This window comes from Brachyhypopomus gauderio, unplaced genomic scaffold, assembly GCF_052324685.1.
Source record: "Brachyhypopomus gauderio isolate BG-103 unplaced genomic scaffold, BGAUD_0.2 sc75, whole genome shotgun sequence".
Classification (NCBI taxonomy): domain Eukaryota; kingdom Metazoa; phylum Chordata; class Actinopteri; order Gymnotiformes; family Hypopomidae; genus Brachyhypopomus; species Brachyhypopomus gauderio.
In genome coordinates, this window is record NW_027506896.1 from 782,969 (window position 1) to 799,950 (window position 16,982).

Below are 16,982 nucleotides of genomic sequence, written 5' to 3' on the forward strand. Positions count from 1 at the left end.
CGCACAATGGCAGTGCGCCCGCGTGTCCCGAGACAAGATTGTGTCTCATGAATTCGTCATAACAGTAATCACAAAGATCCCTACAGTCAACAGAGCTTAAAACGCAAAGCCCAAGGTGACGAAATGTTGCTGACTGGCTTCTGTCGCTTGTCACAGATGAGAGATTATGGGCTCACTAAAATTATCACCATCCACAAAAGAGATGGGGTAGAAATATAATAATATAGTAAAGATTCTGTAACTATAATGGTATATATTCTCTTATATTAAAACGTGTATATGGGAGAAAACAGAAAAAGGTAATGTTTTTATCAGGGCCTCTTTTGAAATTGATATAGAAAGTCACTCAGTCCTTTGAAGGTGTTTTTTTTTTTTGTTTTTTTCTTTCTGGAAACTGTTACAGCAAACGTTCTGGTGTTAGTGGGGCATTAAGTGGAATATGGAATGGCCTGTGAGATCTGTTCACTGGTGGGTGTGTTGCCCAGAGGAGAGAAGCTGAGATCCAGCATTGGCACTTTGTAAGCACTTGCACAGATGATGAGCAGTAATTATGCTTTAATGATTTCTTTAGGGCATCCCTCTTTCTCTTGCTGTCACTCCTCTTTTATCGCTCTCTCTCTCTCTCCGTCTCTCTTTCTCTCACGTTCAGATTCACGCACATACAGCCCTGCGTGAAACCCCCTCCTGTCTTCAAATTAAGATATATTTTGAAAACATTTGGTGATGAAACGCATCTCTGTAAGGTCCATTAATTGCCACGCTGATCTTGTGTGGCATTATAGCTTGGCAGTCGCTTTGATGTGAGATGGCCCAGCTCAAGAGCATTCCAGGCACCAACCGGGCACTGAGTGGCCGTAATTGGGACAAGTTGTTTTAAAAAGGGCATGCGTTGCTCGACTTTGATGGCCACATTGGCTCCGCTACTGCTCAGAGTCAGAGTTTCCACCCTCTTCTCTAGCCCACAGGCAACGGGGCCTTGTCACTTATTAAAGGAGGCTGTCACCACAAAGTGGCAGATGTCCTGATAGGATCTGGCTGTGTCTCTGGCCCCCGCCTGACTTGTTAGAACACATGGTTCAAGGAAAGAGCGTGGCTGAGAAGACTGTTGTTCTTTAATAACTGTTACATTTATTCCTCAGAGGCCTCGTGGCCCCCTCCTTCCCCCCAGTTCTTTCTCTTTCTCCTTCTCCTTTCTGTGCATCTTCCCTCCATCCCTCCCTCAGCACAGGGGCTCCTGAGCGGCGGGCTCCCGTGGCCTCTGTGCCGCGTCCCGGAGGTGCTGGCCCTGTTGCTCGAGATTGCAGCATGTCTAAGGCTCCATTTTCACTCAGCCCCAAGCCCCGCAACACCACCCGCCGGCCCCCACCCCTCCGACCACAACACCGCCCTGCCACAAGAGTGCGAGGGCGCTGTAGTGTGCTACACATGTGGCCCGTTCGCTCCCACCACGTCCCCGCACGGCCCTCTGGAGAAGCGCCTGTTCTTTTAGCTTTTTCCACAGGTAAAATTGCAAAGATCCTCCCGAGGCTCCAGGTTCGCCCCTCAGGTAAAATCCATAATGGAGTTTTGATTTTAGCTGCAAGGGCCTTGAAAATGGGCTGCTTTAACCACACAGCTGCCTCGCGGAAGGTCAGCGGAGTCGTGTGAGGAAAGGGCAGGAAACACGGCACAATTCCGCAGAGAGAGGGCACAGACACGACTTCCTCCTCGCCACAACTTACACACGATGCATCACAACTTCACAGACTTTCACATTTTGTGTATAAAATATATAATATGAAATCTCAATACATTTTGGAGCTCGAAAAGGTTGTAGACCTATATCTCAATAATACATAGGAGTTCCGTTTATTTTTATTTGTATTGTCTTTTTAAAAAGGAATACAAGATAAATTGCCTGTTCAATTACAAATATTTTTTTACATATAATGTTTACATTCTTCAGATTAATTAAGGGTAGACAATAAGGATAAGCAAACCAATCAGTTCAATCCCCGGACTGAACAGTAGAGGGAGCCCCAATATAACTTTGCGCCGCTCACAAGATAAAAGCTTGCTTGAACATATGCAAGAATTCATTGCAGTGTCAACCTTGTTTTTACCCTTTGATGTTGGCTGACACATAACTGTCCTCTAGTGTAACACGCTAATCAGTTCTTCGCTCAACGTTTTCCCATGCCTTCAGTGACACCTCACTCACAGCCGAACACCGTCACTAAAGCGGACCGATGTGACTGGCTTGGGTCAAGGTCAGTCCATTTCTAATCGATGCATTTCAGTCCATCACAGCATCGATCGTAAAATAGTCGAATTCTTTAAAACTGTACATTATATATTATACTGTACTACCAGCTTTAGTTATTACAAAGGTCAAGACGTTTGTTTTGTAAGATAATTTCTTAATATTTATAAGCCTCGGTAATGGTTCATTACATAGCTTATTACCAAGTCTTTAATAATTCACCACATCTCTCTCCAACCCTCCTCCCCCTCTCTACCCCCGCAACAACACTGAGATGGAAAACAGCGAATCACATTTCCATCGCAACTACAATCTTTGATAATATTCCCATTTAACACACTTAGCTGTAGTTCAAATGAATCTCTCGCTGGTTTGTGTTGAGATGTTGAGATGTTGAGACCCCCTTCCCCCTCCCCCCGGGCGGCCGTCGCGACGCTGTATTTATTGGAGCGGGAAAAAAACTCCATCTCCCCAAGATCGGTCATTACTTCATATCAAGGAACTTTGAAACATAATGCTACCTGACAGTTAAATTCTGCTTCTGACGGCACCAAACTTGTTGAATTCCCACAGAAGTTTCTCTAAATACTCGTCTTTGCGATGAGTTAAACATTCCCCGGAGGCTCGGTGAAGTTCTCGCTTTGAACGAACACCCGGGGGAGGCCAGTCAGGGACCGACCTGCAGCTCTCCACCACAGAGCTACTGGGAGTTTATTTAATGGTACCATCCGTAATTTCTCCTGTCACTTGTGGAGCGAGAAGAGAAAAGGAGATGAGAAAGAGAGAGAGAGAGAGAGAGAGAGAGAGAGAGAGAGAGAGAGAGAGAGAGAGAGAGAGAGAGATGGGAATGTGCTGTAGGAGAATCTTTAGCTTGGCTTAATTTCCCATGCTTGAGCAGAATGGAGGATTTTTCTTCTCCTTACAGATCTTTGTCAGATCCTACCTACCCGAGAAAGACCCAGGGGCGTGCTAAGAACATACACATCACCTAGATTTGCCTTCCAGCCCATCTCTCTCCAGCGATAGCTGCTTCTCTCCCCATCGGCTGCTTTGTGTAGCAAAAGGCGAGAGAACGTTTTAGAAATCAAATCTCTTTTTGTCAGAGGGAATCTGCAGCGAGCTTCAGTTTGAACAGACTTACCGCAGTATAATTGTTCCACGTTCTCGCTCGGTGCTTCTTTTAAATAAGTATTAGCGCTCTTAAGCGATGTCTTCCGGTAATGAAATATAAAATATCATTTTGTAGAAGAATTTCTTTTTTGTGTAGCTTTGTATTTTATTTTAAAACCAGTTTAGCAGAAATATTCCATGTAATAATAATATATGCTGTCCTCACTCGGTAAATATTACTGAATTCCTTTTCTAAACCAATTTTGTCTCTGCCTGATATTCATACACGTGCTTATCGGTTATTTGTGTAAACATCCGCGTTAACCCTTTGCTGTCCGACTAATGCTCTTCGTCCTACATCATAACTACATCGAGCCAGAACGTTGGATGACCTGTCTGTGGCCCTTAGAGGAGAAACCGAGTGTGCAGGTTTAGCACTGGACAGTCTCTCCTCAGAGACAGGCATGCGTGGATTGGTGCCCCGTAGAGGAATCTGCCCAGAACCAAGAGTGTAGAAATGTGTTGAAGAAGCCTCGGAGTGCACAGACATCCAGAAGCGTTCCTGGGTCCCTCCGATCCTCTCCTGCACGTACCGGACTGTCCATCAGCCTGCTCCCCTGAGTGCTATAGGAAAGAGACATGCAGGAAGGATTCACACACACACACACACACACACACACACACACACACACACACACACACACACACACACACACACACACACACACACACACACACACACACACTTTTACACACTTGGTGAAAAGTGCGTTTGGTTGTTTTCAAAGATGTTTGAGGAGTGATGGATTAGACTACCTGGAGAACACACTGCATTTCTTACACAAGGAGATGTACAGAATGGACAGAAAAATGCTTCACTTTTACATGTGATATTTTCCAGTATTATTTGTCTGTCAACAACAGTGCTGGTCATGGAATGAATGAACTCAATATAATAAACAAAAAAGCAGATCATCATTTAGAAAAGCATAATTAGGCTTTATCTTCTCTATATAATATTCCTTTTTGATGTGAGTATAATGTCTTCTTGCAGAAGCAAACATTCTGGCCTTGAATTTGTATCTTGGTGAGTTTTGCAGGAGATTTGAGTGTGTTAGACGACTTTGTTTTAGCACTGAAGCCTAATCTTAGAGGAGCTTCAGCTCGGTGGGAGGGTTGTTCTCCTGAGAACAGGGAAGAGCAGGCTACCTGCCAGCCCCAGGTGCCTGAAGACTTTACACACATGAAATAATAACCACATTTTCCTTCAATAAATGTCCCAATTTCCTTTGAAGGACATGATGACCTGATGTTCCGTAGCAGTGTATTATGGGATTTCGTCTTTTCCATCTTGGCTATATTAATTAATGCATGCGTTTTCTTAAATTAGTCCTCTGAGGAGCAATAACTCAAATTCTTGTATTTATGTAAGTAATAGGTTGGAAGAAAATGCTAAACTGAAATAATTATGCAGTCCAGCACTTTGCTTTGAGAATAAACTGCATGAAAAATGTGATGAAATATAAATGTGTTTAGGGTGCAAAGTTAGTTAAATATTTACAAGTGAGTGTTAGTTTACATCTCCAGTTAAGGCTCTAGTCAGCTCCACATAATTTTTTGCTTCCAAATTTTTCACTTAATTTACTGTTTAAAGTGGCTTACAAACTCCTTTATGTCCTCCCTCTTTTTGCACTGTAGTAAAGCTAAAAAAAAAGAATTCAACATTGTTGAATGGTTGATGTTTGAAAGAATAATATTGGCTTGCATTGTGGAGTGGGTCTTAGTCAGGTGTTATGTGCTGCTGTAGTCTATCTGAGAGAACACAGTGTCTGGTGCTGAAGTTCAGGCTCTGGGAGTCAGAGATGGAGTCAGAGAGAGCCCCGTGGGGACTGATCTTATGTCAGGAGATTGCAGGTTTTCACGCTAAAGAAGCTACTCAATCCCACCAAAGGCTGAATTATTAAAGGCCCTGTATGTTTTTCAAAGGATTGATTTAGCTTTTAGGTTGGGGAGAATGTTTCTCTCAAACTGGATCACTTCTGTTCCTCCCCCCACCTCTACGATTCTCCCCACGCCTGCTCAAATGATCCTTTACTTTCTAAGCATGCTTTTACTGCCTTTGAAGAGTTATTTTTGTTGATGAAAAGGATACGTCGGCTTGGCAGAGCGAATCGTGGCTATTCGCCGGCTTGTTTAATACTCCTCCCTCCAAGGTTTGCCTTATAAATTTATTATCAGTAACGTATATGAGAGCTCTCGTGCCTCGCTCAGGCCTGGAAGCTAATCGTTGTTGCTGTGCAGAGACAGAGGGCCCAGACAAAACGAGGGAAAGAGCATGGAGGTGGGGGGGGGCGGGGGTGGGGGGTGGAGATGTTGGGGTTACTCTGGTGCCTCCGTGAGGTGGAGGAGTTGGTGTGTAATTTTAAAGCACAGCCCTCATCGACGGCTCGCCTCATTCTGACACAGAGTACAGAGGACTGGCTTGTTAACATCGTGTATGTTAATTAAGTAGAATTAGAACCGATCAATCCATATTGAATTCAAGCATTTGCCGTCACTTTGAAGTGAATTTATAAATTCACCCAAATATAAAAGGAATTCAACAGTATGTTTGCTAGGATACTGTGAGCGGGGTACGAGTGGGTGAATATGGATGTGGGTTCACTACAGAGAGTGAGATGAATACAGGCTCAGGAGTTCCAGTTCAAGGTGTTTTATTGATGGATTCCAGCAAAGGAGTTAATAACTGATACTAGTAAATGTAAAGAAAAACTGTATAAAAGGAAAACAAACATATAAAAAGTACTCAAGCCCGCAAAGGCGTATAAGCAGTACTTTAAACCAGCACTGGCAAACAGCAGCCAGTCTAGCCCGACTTTTGTGGGCTCAACGCAATTATATCAAATATCCAACCATCAACAACCAATAACCAACATTAACCACCAACATCTACCTCTAACCTCCACCTCCCCTAGCCTCTGAGAGGAAGTCCCTCTTATACTAGTAGCCCCTCCCCTTAATTAAGCTGGGGCACACCATCACCACTAGCAGGGGTTACCTATAAACACAAACATAACCTACATACATTACATTACTGCAGTAATACACAATATATACATAACATTTTACATTTAGTGCACTAAGACCAGAATAATAATTAATATGTCCATCCATTGTGTACATCTCCGTCAGAGCCAGAGTGGCTAATCGGGAGATTCGGGAGGATTCCCGATGGGCCAGCTCATGTCAATCTCTAGTTTGGGCCGATTGGGAGGGAAAATAATTTTGGGCCGGAAACTCCCGGACTGAAAAAGGGGCCCACTCCGGCCCTGATCTCCGTCCTCAGGTATTCCCAGGAACTGTAACCCCCCTCCCCTCCTTCAGTAGGCCGAGGGCCCTTCGACCACTATAAGGAAGGAGCTGGCTGGGTTGCCAGTACCCCTGAGAATCCCACATGAAGAGGTAAGTACAACATTTAGTCCATTACATGAATGTCTGTAGAGTCTTGGTGATGGGCCAGAGCTACTGGCATCATCACAGATACTCTTAGACTCAAAAAGATGCAGCATGGCAAAAGATCACACACACACACACACACACACACACACACACACACACACACACACACACACACACACCAGGTTTTTTCAGGTTTTAGTCTGAATTCATTAATGCTTTTTAATAGGATATAATAATATTGAATATACTGCCTGAAATGCTTATTTACTGGCCCAGTGGACGCTTCCTGTTTTCATTAAGGTCAACTGGTTAGCCTTGTAAATGTAAAATCAAATCTCTAAAAGCCAAAAATGTGATCTAATTATATGATCATGTATATGTAGATAACACATTTTGAAGTATTTTTTAGGTTGTGTATGTTAAGTTTTAAACAGATCAGAAAAAATATAAACCTTTCATTAGAGCTTCCATTAAAGGTCAGTGTACTTTGACACTGTAGTTATTAGGCCTTATGTTTTCAGAGGCTGTTTTTGTGAATGAATTGGTTTACATGTCAAGGTGTGTTAGGTGAAGTCTCCTAAGCACTTCTAAGCATATTGTTTTACCAATGCCCCAATAGGATAACCAGTGTTTAGGATAATCAGGAACTTCTAGTAAGGGGTTTGGTGATATTGATATCAGAATGCACAATTTCTTCAAGTGAAATTCATGGGTGAAGTTCAGCATACTTTAGTGTTTAGTGGTGAGGTGTATTAAAGAACTCTTATAATCTCTGAATATGGTTCCACAGTCACATAACCAAATGCTTTAGTTACACTCTACCAATGTCATCTACCTTCTACGCACCACATAAAATTATCAGTAAAGTCCCAAGTTTGATAGTTCAAAGTACACAAGTAAACTGAATTCAATCAAATTGTATTTTTTAGTACACTTAAAATGAAGAACTGTACATATTGTTATAAATGAGTAATGTGAACTGCTATAATTAACTACTGTGTAAACCACAATGACTGCACTCTGACTACACTCTAACTACAATCTGACTACACACTGAAACACTAAGCTTTGATTTCTCAAATTTAAATAAACAATATTTTTTTGTTAATTGTCCCACATTTTAATGCACTGAGACTGCTTCTTCCCATGATAAGTTCCTCACACTCTATGAGTAGACAGGCCTAAATCTCAGTATTGACGGAACTGCTGACTTCAACATCCATTCTTTCACGTAAAAAGCAAAAATGCACAACTGAGCATGTTCAGACCATATAAATGTCAATTAACTAACTGTCAAACAAACAAATGGCCAATAAACAATCACAATAAGGATACTGCATGGTTGGTATTATCCACAAAGCTGGTATCATCTGAACAGCTGGTATCATCTGCATAGCTAATATCATCTCGTAGCTGATATAATCTCATAGCAGGTATTATCTCAATGCTGGTATCATCTCATAGTTGCTATCATTCGCCAGTGTATCACTCTCCTCACGCTAGGACCAGGGTCTGTAACCACAGCGCTGGAACCATGGACCCTGAAGGCTGTGCACGTCCTAAACATGTCGGGACTGGGCAGACGTCTCGCCAGGTCCATTTTCCCGTTCCCTGCCCCCAGGAACAATCTGTTGGGCTTGGACAAAGCATGGAGTATTTACAGCAATAAGAGACGCGGGACACCGCTGATGAAGATTGGAGACGAGGCCGTGTTCTGCTTCATGTCAGCAGGCCAGCAGCCTGGACTCCCACATCCCACCATCCCCTCTTTCATCTCCTCCACTTGGCCATGAAAAATTCATCCAAGACCTCCAGAAATATTTATAGACGAAAACTTATGGAGAAGTGTTCGTGCTGAAACATTCATGGCCACACCGGCTTCTAACAGTGTACACCCCCTGTAATGAACTGCTTTGCTCACATTATACGGTAAATTCATTTATTCAATATTTATTCTTTTTTTTTCCTTTCTGTTCTCTGCTGTCCAGGACTGATCAGGCGTGTGTGAGCTGGGGCTACCACAGTGTAACGCTTTCTGTGTGATTCTACAGGACCGTCCCCTGTCATGAACAAGCCGTGCGACATTCACACAGGCCAGGGCTCCATAGGCACCTTTTGTACTGTAATCCGTTTCCCATGCAGTGCGATGGACACAATACACGCCCCTCTGCCTTATTCTGGGAGTCTATTCATGCTTTCCAATGTAATACAATTCAGGGCATTGCCCACAGGTCTTGATTTTACAGTGCATGACATGTAAAGGCTTAAAGGTCCCCACAGCCTGTGCAGAAGGGGCTGGAGGAGGACCTTGCCACAAGGCCTTGTTACATTCAGCTCACATCCACACGCTACATATGCGATCCCTGCCTGGGAGGAGCTCGTTTAGAGCTATCATGGCTATGGCTCTTCAATGTCAAAGGAAGTCGACCTGAAGGATTACCATGATGTGTGTGTGTGTGTGTGTGTGTGTGTGTGTGTGTGTGTGTGTGTGTGTGTGTGTGTGTGTGCGTGTGCGTGTATGTATGTGCACGTGGACTTTTTGCTGATGATGGACATGGATAGAAAACATAAGGAAACTCTGCAAACAAAACAAGTCACTTTGCAGCAATATATTCACCCGTGTAGGTAATGCAAAGTAGCCTCTACTGTACATGCTAGTCAACAATATTTTAAACATGCAAGCTGGTCGACAGCCAATCATATTCTGTCATATTATATGAATATTATATGTTGCCGCTCTGGAGAGTCAACATTACTGAATTTCAAATTTCTCTCCACACCTGAGTATCTTAAATCTGGCTGTGATAAGCTCCTGAGAGGGGCACCTGGGAAAACCAGTACCTTACACCTCAGATTAAATCTGAGCTGTGTCGTTTGCCATCTATAGGTGGCAGTTGACAGAAAAAAAACAGTTTGGTTCAAGCTGGAGGGTGTAGCTGGGTACTTCTCCTTCGCCGTGTGGCTTCCAGCTTCGTCTGTTCACCCACCATGTCATCCGGAAAGCCGAGAAGACAGAGATCTCCTCCAAGCTCAGCGAGACATTCACAGAGACAGAAAATACAGCTGGACAGACCTCATGCAAGGGTATGTATGCTACCGTTGGAGACCAAGATTCACATGGAAACATGACAGTGATTAAAAAATTGTAGATTACCCACTGCTTGATGGCCATAAATGACTGCTTACATAAATGAAGCTTACTGTTAAAATACACTTTAATGCATAATTGCAGAGAGAGAAAATATTTTGGATTTACATTTTATACTTTTGGCATATAGCAGACACTCTTATCCAGAGCCACTTATAAAATTAAGTAAGTCTTGCACTCATAACATGTATCCTAGCCAGTGTAGTAGGTTAGAGTCAAATATACTGTACATCTAGAATACAGTTCTGATGCCTGAAAAACTGCAGACTATAGTATATATATTTTGATTGATTTCTGAAATGAAAATATTTCTTTTGTCCTGCCTGCATAATGTGGTGTGTTGATGTTAGCCTGTTCTAGCATGTGCGGCCACACGCAGCTACTGCTGGTCCCCTTCCAAGGCAGACATGGGCTGTGGGGTAGGGCAAGGCAGGGTCAGAGGTCATGCTGCGCAATCATGTTCAGAAATCTGTCCTGTCCATGTGCTGCCAAAGGCTCCCCCACAGAGACTCAGGGTGAAGCGATAACCATCAATCTCCCTCAACCTCTCATTAGTTTAATTACATGTGTGGCCTGTGCACACAGCTCAACAAGCAGTGTGTCCTTTCCCGCCCCTGTAGTTCTCTGACTTCCCTGATGAACCCACTAACTGTAGACTACCAAACATTTTCTGCAGCGGTGTTTGTCACAGACTAACCCGGACCAGGACTAACCTGGTCATGGCATGTGAGGTTTCTAGAACTCCTGCATGTCTGAAGCCCTGTTTGTGTGTTTGCTGACAGCTGTTGCCTCCTCCTCGACCCCCAGCATGGGTTCAGTGAACCGCCATGTTGATGGGTCCTCGCTTTTGCTTCTGTGCAAACACTTTTCTTGGGTCTTTTCCTGTTGTTAGCGGTGGTAGAGGGGCTACGACTCATCTTCCTGTCTGTACACATTAGTAAGACAGCTCACTGAGCTCCTGTCTGGTCTCTGCGGAGACGTAGCTCACGCAGAGAGAGCAGGTGTCGGGGTGATGATTGCTTCCTGACCTCGCCAGGCCCTCCATTACATCCACCATAAGATGCTTCGTTTCCCTCTCACCCGTGTCTAAATGGGTAAAGGTGTCTCCCCATACCACATTGCCTTTGATTTCACATCTGCACTGTCATTTGATCCTTAACTCCCCTCAACACGCCACCTTTACACACTTCCAGCTCAGAGGTGTCACAGCACAGCAGCCATGCAGTTTCCTCTGGTGTCACTGCCCCATCGTTTCTGGCCTTTCCATGGACTCGTTTGATCAAAGCTTTCTGACCAGACAGGAGAGTTGCATTTATGGACCCTGTTGAAGATGTCTGAAGATATGTTTTATGTCTTAGTTTGTCTGTTTTTTTTTTAAGGTACAGGAGATGACCTAGATGCAAATGGTGTGACCCATCTAGCCTTCTTCCAACTTTGTGCTACTTTGCAACAGGATTGTCCATTCAGGGACGATGTTTGATATGACCAAGGGAAGCAGTTACAGGAGGCCGTGCCCAGCTGCAGGCCGATGCTAAAGGTTAAAGGTCAGAGGGCATCTAAGTCTTCCATGAGGAGTGCCATTGGATGACTGAGAAATGTGACACTTTCCATCAACATAAACGTCAGTCCAGATCAGCTGAACATCAGTAAAACATGTTTTAGTGGTGGCTCTAAACCCCAAATTATTCAAACATAACAAAGACACCATGACCAAACGAATTCCCTTTGTTAAATAGGGATTTCTCTGTGTCTCTGACGATATGAACAGATGCAAGTTGAGCATTTCATTTGGGCTTTTGTGCAATTTATTGTGGTGCAGTTATGTTTGCATATAAGTATGTTTATTTGTCTTCATCAGGGTGTTTTACTCAGTAAGGATCTAGAAAGAAAGAACCCATTTCTCTGACCTGAGGATCTGACAGTGATAAATCCATGGAGCTTCTTCCTCGGACTCCTCCGGCAGCTCTTACCTGGGATGAATTTAACAGTGTTTCCATGACTACCAGGGCTTGCGTGACTTATTGATTATAGTTCCATCCCCCAGAAGGCCTCGCATTATCTAGAGCTTAAAAGAGCATGTGTGGAGAGTGGGAGTCTGCAGGGGACACACACATGCCTCTGTACACACCACTTTACACTTGTAGCCACTGACGGGAACAGACACGCGAATTCAATTTACACCACTTTAAGACAATGTAAACAATCGACACGCTGACAAGTGGAAGAAAACAAAAAAAAAAAACAACATAAAAAAAAACCAAAACAAACAAGTGTCAAGCCTCGGGAGAAGAAAGCTGTCCACTGTGTGATTTCAGAATTAGTTTCTGAAGAAAAGAGGCCCTCTCCTCAAGGAATGTTCTTGTCTTACTGATTGACTTTTAAAGTTGAATTCATGCAGAGAACGCTGTCAAATTCCACAAAACAGAGGAGCTCATTATCTTGGTTCAGTTTAAGTTGCACTTTAAGAGAAATGGTGATGTACATTCAACTTTCCTATTGAAAATCTATAAATATATTCTTCTGAGGCCTTACTGATTTCTTTTTCTTCTGCAGACTATTTCTTTTAATTAAAAGGCCAGACAGCAAATTAAAACTCTCCCCATGGAAAAGCTGCACAGTGAAGACAGAACGCAGAGTTTGGGAGAGAGGCAGGGTTTCACTTGAAGAGGATCGATCCCCATGGAGCCCTGTCAGAGTGTCAAAAAGCCCGACTCCACTAATCTCAAAGACTGTGCAGGAATCCCTCTTGCGATTATCTTCCTGATGAACATGCACAAAGGCCGCAAGAAAACGGCCCAGAAACATTCTCGTTAGGCAATTTGATGGACTTTTGTCCTCTATAATGTTGCAAGATTAAATATTCTTTGCCGACTCCCATAAGACAAACATTTGACTAAACGACTGGTTTTAGGAACAACACGTCCACTCCCAGATAGCATAATTACTCAAATGAATGTGTTTGCTGCAGTCTCGTGAGCCTCTGAATGCTCTGAGGCTCTTTAAAATTTTTAATGTTAAAATTATCAAACCACAACATCAGACATCAGACCTCTTATAAGACTTGCAGAACAAAGCTACAGATAACAAGAGTCAACTCCACCGGACTGAAACCAGGACATTGATAAGCTGCAAAACTTAAAAAAAATTATTTTTGTAAAGCCTTATTGTGTTCTTTCACACTTACCCATGATGCTCTCTTCCTGCAGAGAGCCCTGGTTGCAGACAGCAGATCGTTTTTATGCGTGTGCCATGCCATCAAAAGAGAATCAAACACTGGGATTGTTGCGTTTGATGTGATTAAAGCATTAAAGATTTTAATTGCTACCAAAACGGTTTTTAATCCTTTGAATTCCCCTCACTCAGGCTAGTTCCCTACTGTCTACCATCAGCAGAGGAAGGAAGGGATTTTGCCCACAGAAACCAAGCACAGAACTCGTGAGGTACGGCGATGAAAATTAGGTGAGTGGACCGGGCAGTCAGTGGGATTCCATCCTATACGCTGAGCTTGAAGAAAAATGTACCTTTGATCTATATATATCAACCAAGTTGTATATCTTAATGCATAATTATACCCAACTTATGTTTCTCTCCAAGTTTGTATCCTTTTATGTTTACAGTTACATTATTTGGCAACGTCCTTGTTCAGAACGACTTACACAAGTGCTTTGTAGTCTCTTTCAAAAACATATCCTCATGCTTGCATAAATATGTTAGTGTCAAAAATTCTAACAGAATTCTGTCAAGTCCTGGCTAAAATCAAATACCTCACTTAATGCTATTTTAAGGGGAAAGAACTTTATATCAGTATGAATTTGAGGGCAGATTTATTAAACTGCCTTTGAACTCTAGAGTGGCTAAGTATGTTGGCTTGATCGGCAAACCAAGTCAGGTAAGATTTGCTATCAAGGACTCTTCAAAAATGACTTTTTGTACCCTGAGACCTCAGACACTCAGTCTGCCATTTTTCTTGGTATATCCAAGTTAAAGAGGGATTAAAAAAGATAGACAGAGAGATAGCGAAAGGAAAAAAAAACAGGTTTTCCTCAGGAGTGGTGGGAGAAGCCGTGGAACTTGTGGTCTCAGAGAGAGTAATCTCTGCCTCACAGTCAGCCATGGACCCTTCCCCAACCTCTTCTCTTTCATCTTGCCTTTGTTGGCGTGGCAGCACTGTTACAGAGCCTCACACGCCCCACCTCGCCCCTATCCCACTCCCCAACCCTCTCCTTCACCGTGACTCCAAGGCTAGATGATTACGTTCTCATGAAGCCACTCTTCACTCCATCTATCCCTCTTCTCTCACTTCTCTCATCTGTCCATCCCAACTTCCATTCTTTCTCTCATTTATTCTTTCAATCACTAACTCCCTTATCCACTAATTTTACACCTCTCGCTCTCTCTGTCTGTCTTGTTCCTCTCTCTCCTGAACTCAGGCTCTATGCTTAGAAAACATCAAAGGGACCTAGCATACCCCTGATGGTTTAAATCTTTAAACAGTGAATAACAGCCTCAGAACATCCAGACCGCGCTCGTCCCTGGCTCGTGTCACTGTGCCCTGCTGCAACGGTGGCCATGGGACGGGATTATTGCACTTGGAGGGTTTGTGGCCTTGTGTAGAGATGAGCGCATGTATGAGGAGGACCTCAGGACTGCCTGAACTCTCTACGGGCCCAAAAACAGGGGCCCCCAGTGCTGTGATCAGGGGCTGGCTGATATTCTGTTTGAAATGAGAATGGGCTAATTTTCATCAGCCTCCCTCGCAGTGGGGTAAATCCCAGGTGTCACACACAACATGCCAAGGGTCATCATTAGAAAATGACAGCCTTCAAGAAGGCTGAAGAAAAGAAACAAAACAAACAAAAAACCACTGCATCATTACAGTGTCTTGTGGCAATTTTTATTCCACTTTTTAAACTCATTTCTTTGTTAAATTTATAATCATTAATGAAGAAAATGTACACTATGACTCATAAATCTTCTACTCTCCTTTTTTATCTTTGTGCCTAATCTAATTTTTCTTCTGTCCTTTTCAGCACTTTCTGACAGTGGGCCTTGTGTAATAAACAAACAAAGTATTCACAGAAATGAAGGGGGGACGATCATCATTTCACATTTTTGAATTCACAAAGATTCTATGATCAAAGAGGCCTCGATATCTCCCGGCTGCTCAAAGGGACTTGTATAAAACAAATGTGATGTGACCGGGAATAGAAGAGCTCTCATTAAGAGCTGAACGATATAACGACAGGTGAGAACAGCAACCGAGTTGCGCGTTAACCCCCTCCTCCATCTTTCCTCACACCCTCATCTTTTATGTTTTTCTTCTTCATATTGATTACGGAGAGATGTGTGCAATCGTGAGATTTTGCGACAAGCGTTCTCGGTGCCGGCCCGTGGCATAGGTGATATAGGCAAATGCTAGAGGCGCCGTCCATCCATACGGGAGCCGGAGCGCAGCTACTGAAGGGAAAAAATTAATTCAGACTTTTACTATTAAATTTTCTAATACTATTTATACTATAAGTCCCTAATATTACAAAATGCCCAAACACCATAACTCCATAGTCTAATGATTAAAGCCGTAATATTTTCTGTGAAGCGTCGACGCCTCAACCTGGTATCCTCTTCGGGCTCTAGTTACTCTTACCTGCGTGTGGGGGAGGGGCATCGCGAGCGAGTGACGACATAATTAAGGGTGAATGCAAAGATTAGCTAACACTGTAGCCGCTAGCTAGTGTGTCAAAAAGGGCAGAAAAAAACGAGAAAAGATGACGAAAGACATAAAAAAAACAACCCCAGAGGTACTGTAATATTATGCAATGAATGAATACTTTATAAGCGGTATGGTTATATTTACCAGGTGTTTGGAGCAAAGTAAATATGGTAGCTGGAAAATGTTTGGTAATGTAATAAATGGCTAGCTGGCTGGCTACATATACAGCAAGAATTAGCACCAGTTACTCTCACCTTAAATTCATTAGGTGAAATTGGGGAAAGACTATTCAGGTGTTTGGGGAATAACCAATAGGTAAGAGAAAGTGCATTGCTCATTTTTTATTGAAGACTTAGTCTAGTTAGTTAGCCAGTGTTTGTCCTGTTTTTTTCATTTCATTCATTGCATTTGGCATGTACAGCAAACAGCATGTGAGATAATTGTTTATGAATGTTAGATGTAATTCACTCTTGCTGATTACATTTAGAACAATAAGTTGCTAAAATAAAATAAATGTATATATTTTGTTTAGAATATAGGTCTAAATCACGAGATCTCAGCAGCTTCCTCATGAGGCCATAAATGACTGCTACAAGAAGGGTAAGGCATATAAAACTAGAACAGTGCCACATTAGGTATATTGCACTGGTTCCTGTAATATAGATTGTTTTTTTGCAATACTCTTATTATAAATGGTTTTTATGTCTGCAATGGATTATTTAATATAGTATTTTGTGCCTTATTATTCATTGTTTATATCGTATTTTTTATTTATTTATTGACACTTGTTTCTTTAATACGGTTTTGACTGTTTAACACTGTTTCTGTTACTAAAATAAATAAAAATATCTTTATTTTAAAGGTATGCCGTGTCTGTGTGTTGGTGTACAAACACAGTGGCTGATGAATGAATGATGCAAGAAGCACCAGCCAAAATATTGCCCAGGGCACATCGGTCAGGGCTGGTTTAACACCGAAATCTGTGACCACCAAATTCTGTGACTGTAGAGGCAGCAGCACGCAGGTCAACATTTCAGACTGTCATCGTCAGAATATGTGACCCCGATGTACCATCCTAATGAGTTGTACTTCAATCAGAGGTTGTTCGTTGGTGTTTCCTGCTGTGAGCGTTCTGCTGACACCTGACATATATTTGTGCAAATGAAAGAGAGGAAGACAATACCTGAAAACATTTTGAATGGTGTTTAGGTTAATTTTAGGCTGTTTGACCTGTCTCTATAGATCATAGCCATCAGGGTTCACTAACAGCAGTAAGAATTTGCTCAGCCCTCAGTGTTTCGCGAGAACAGATT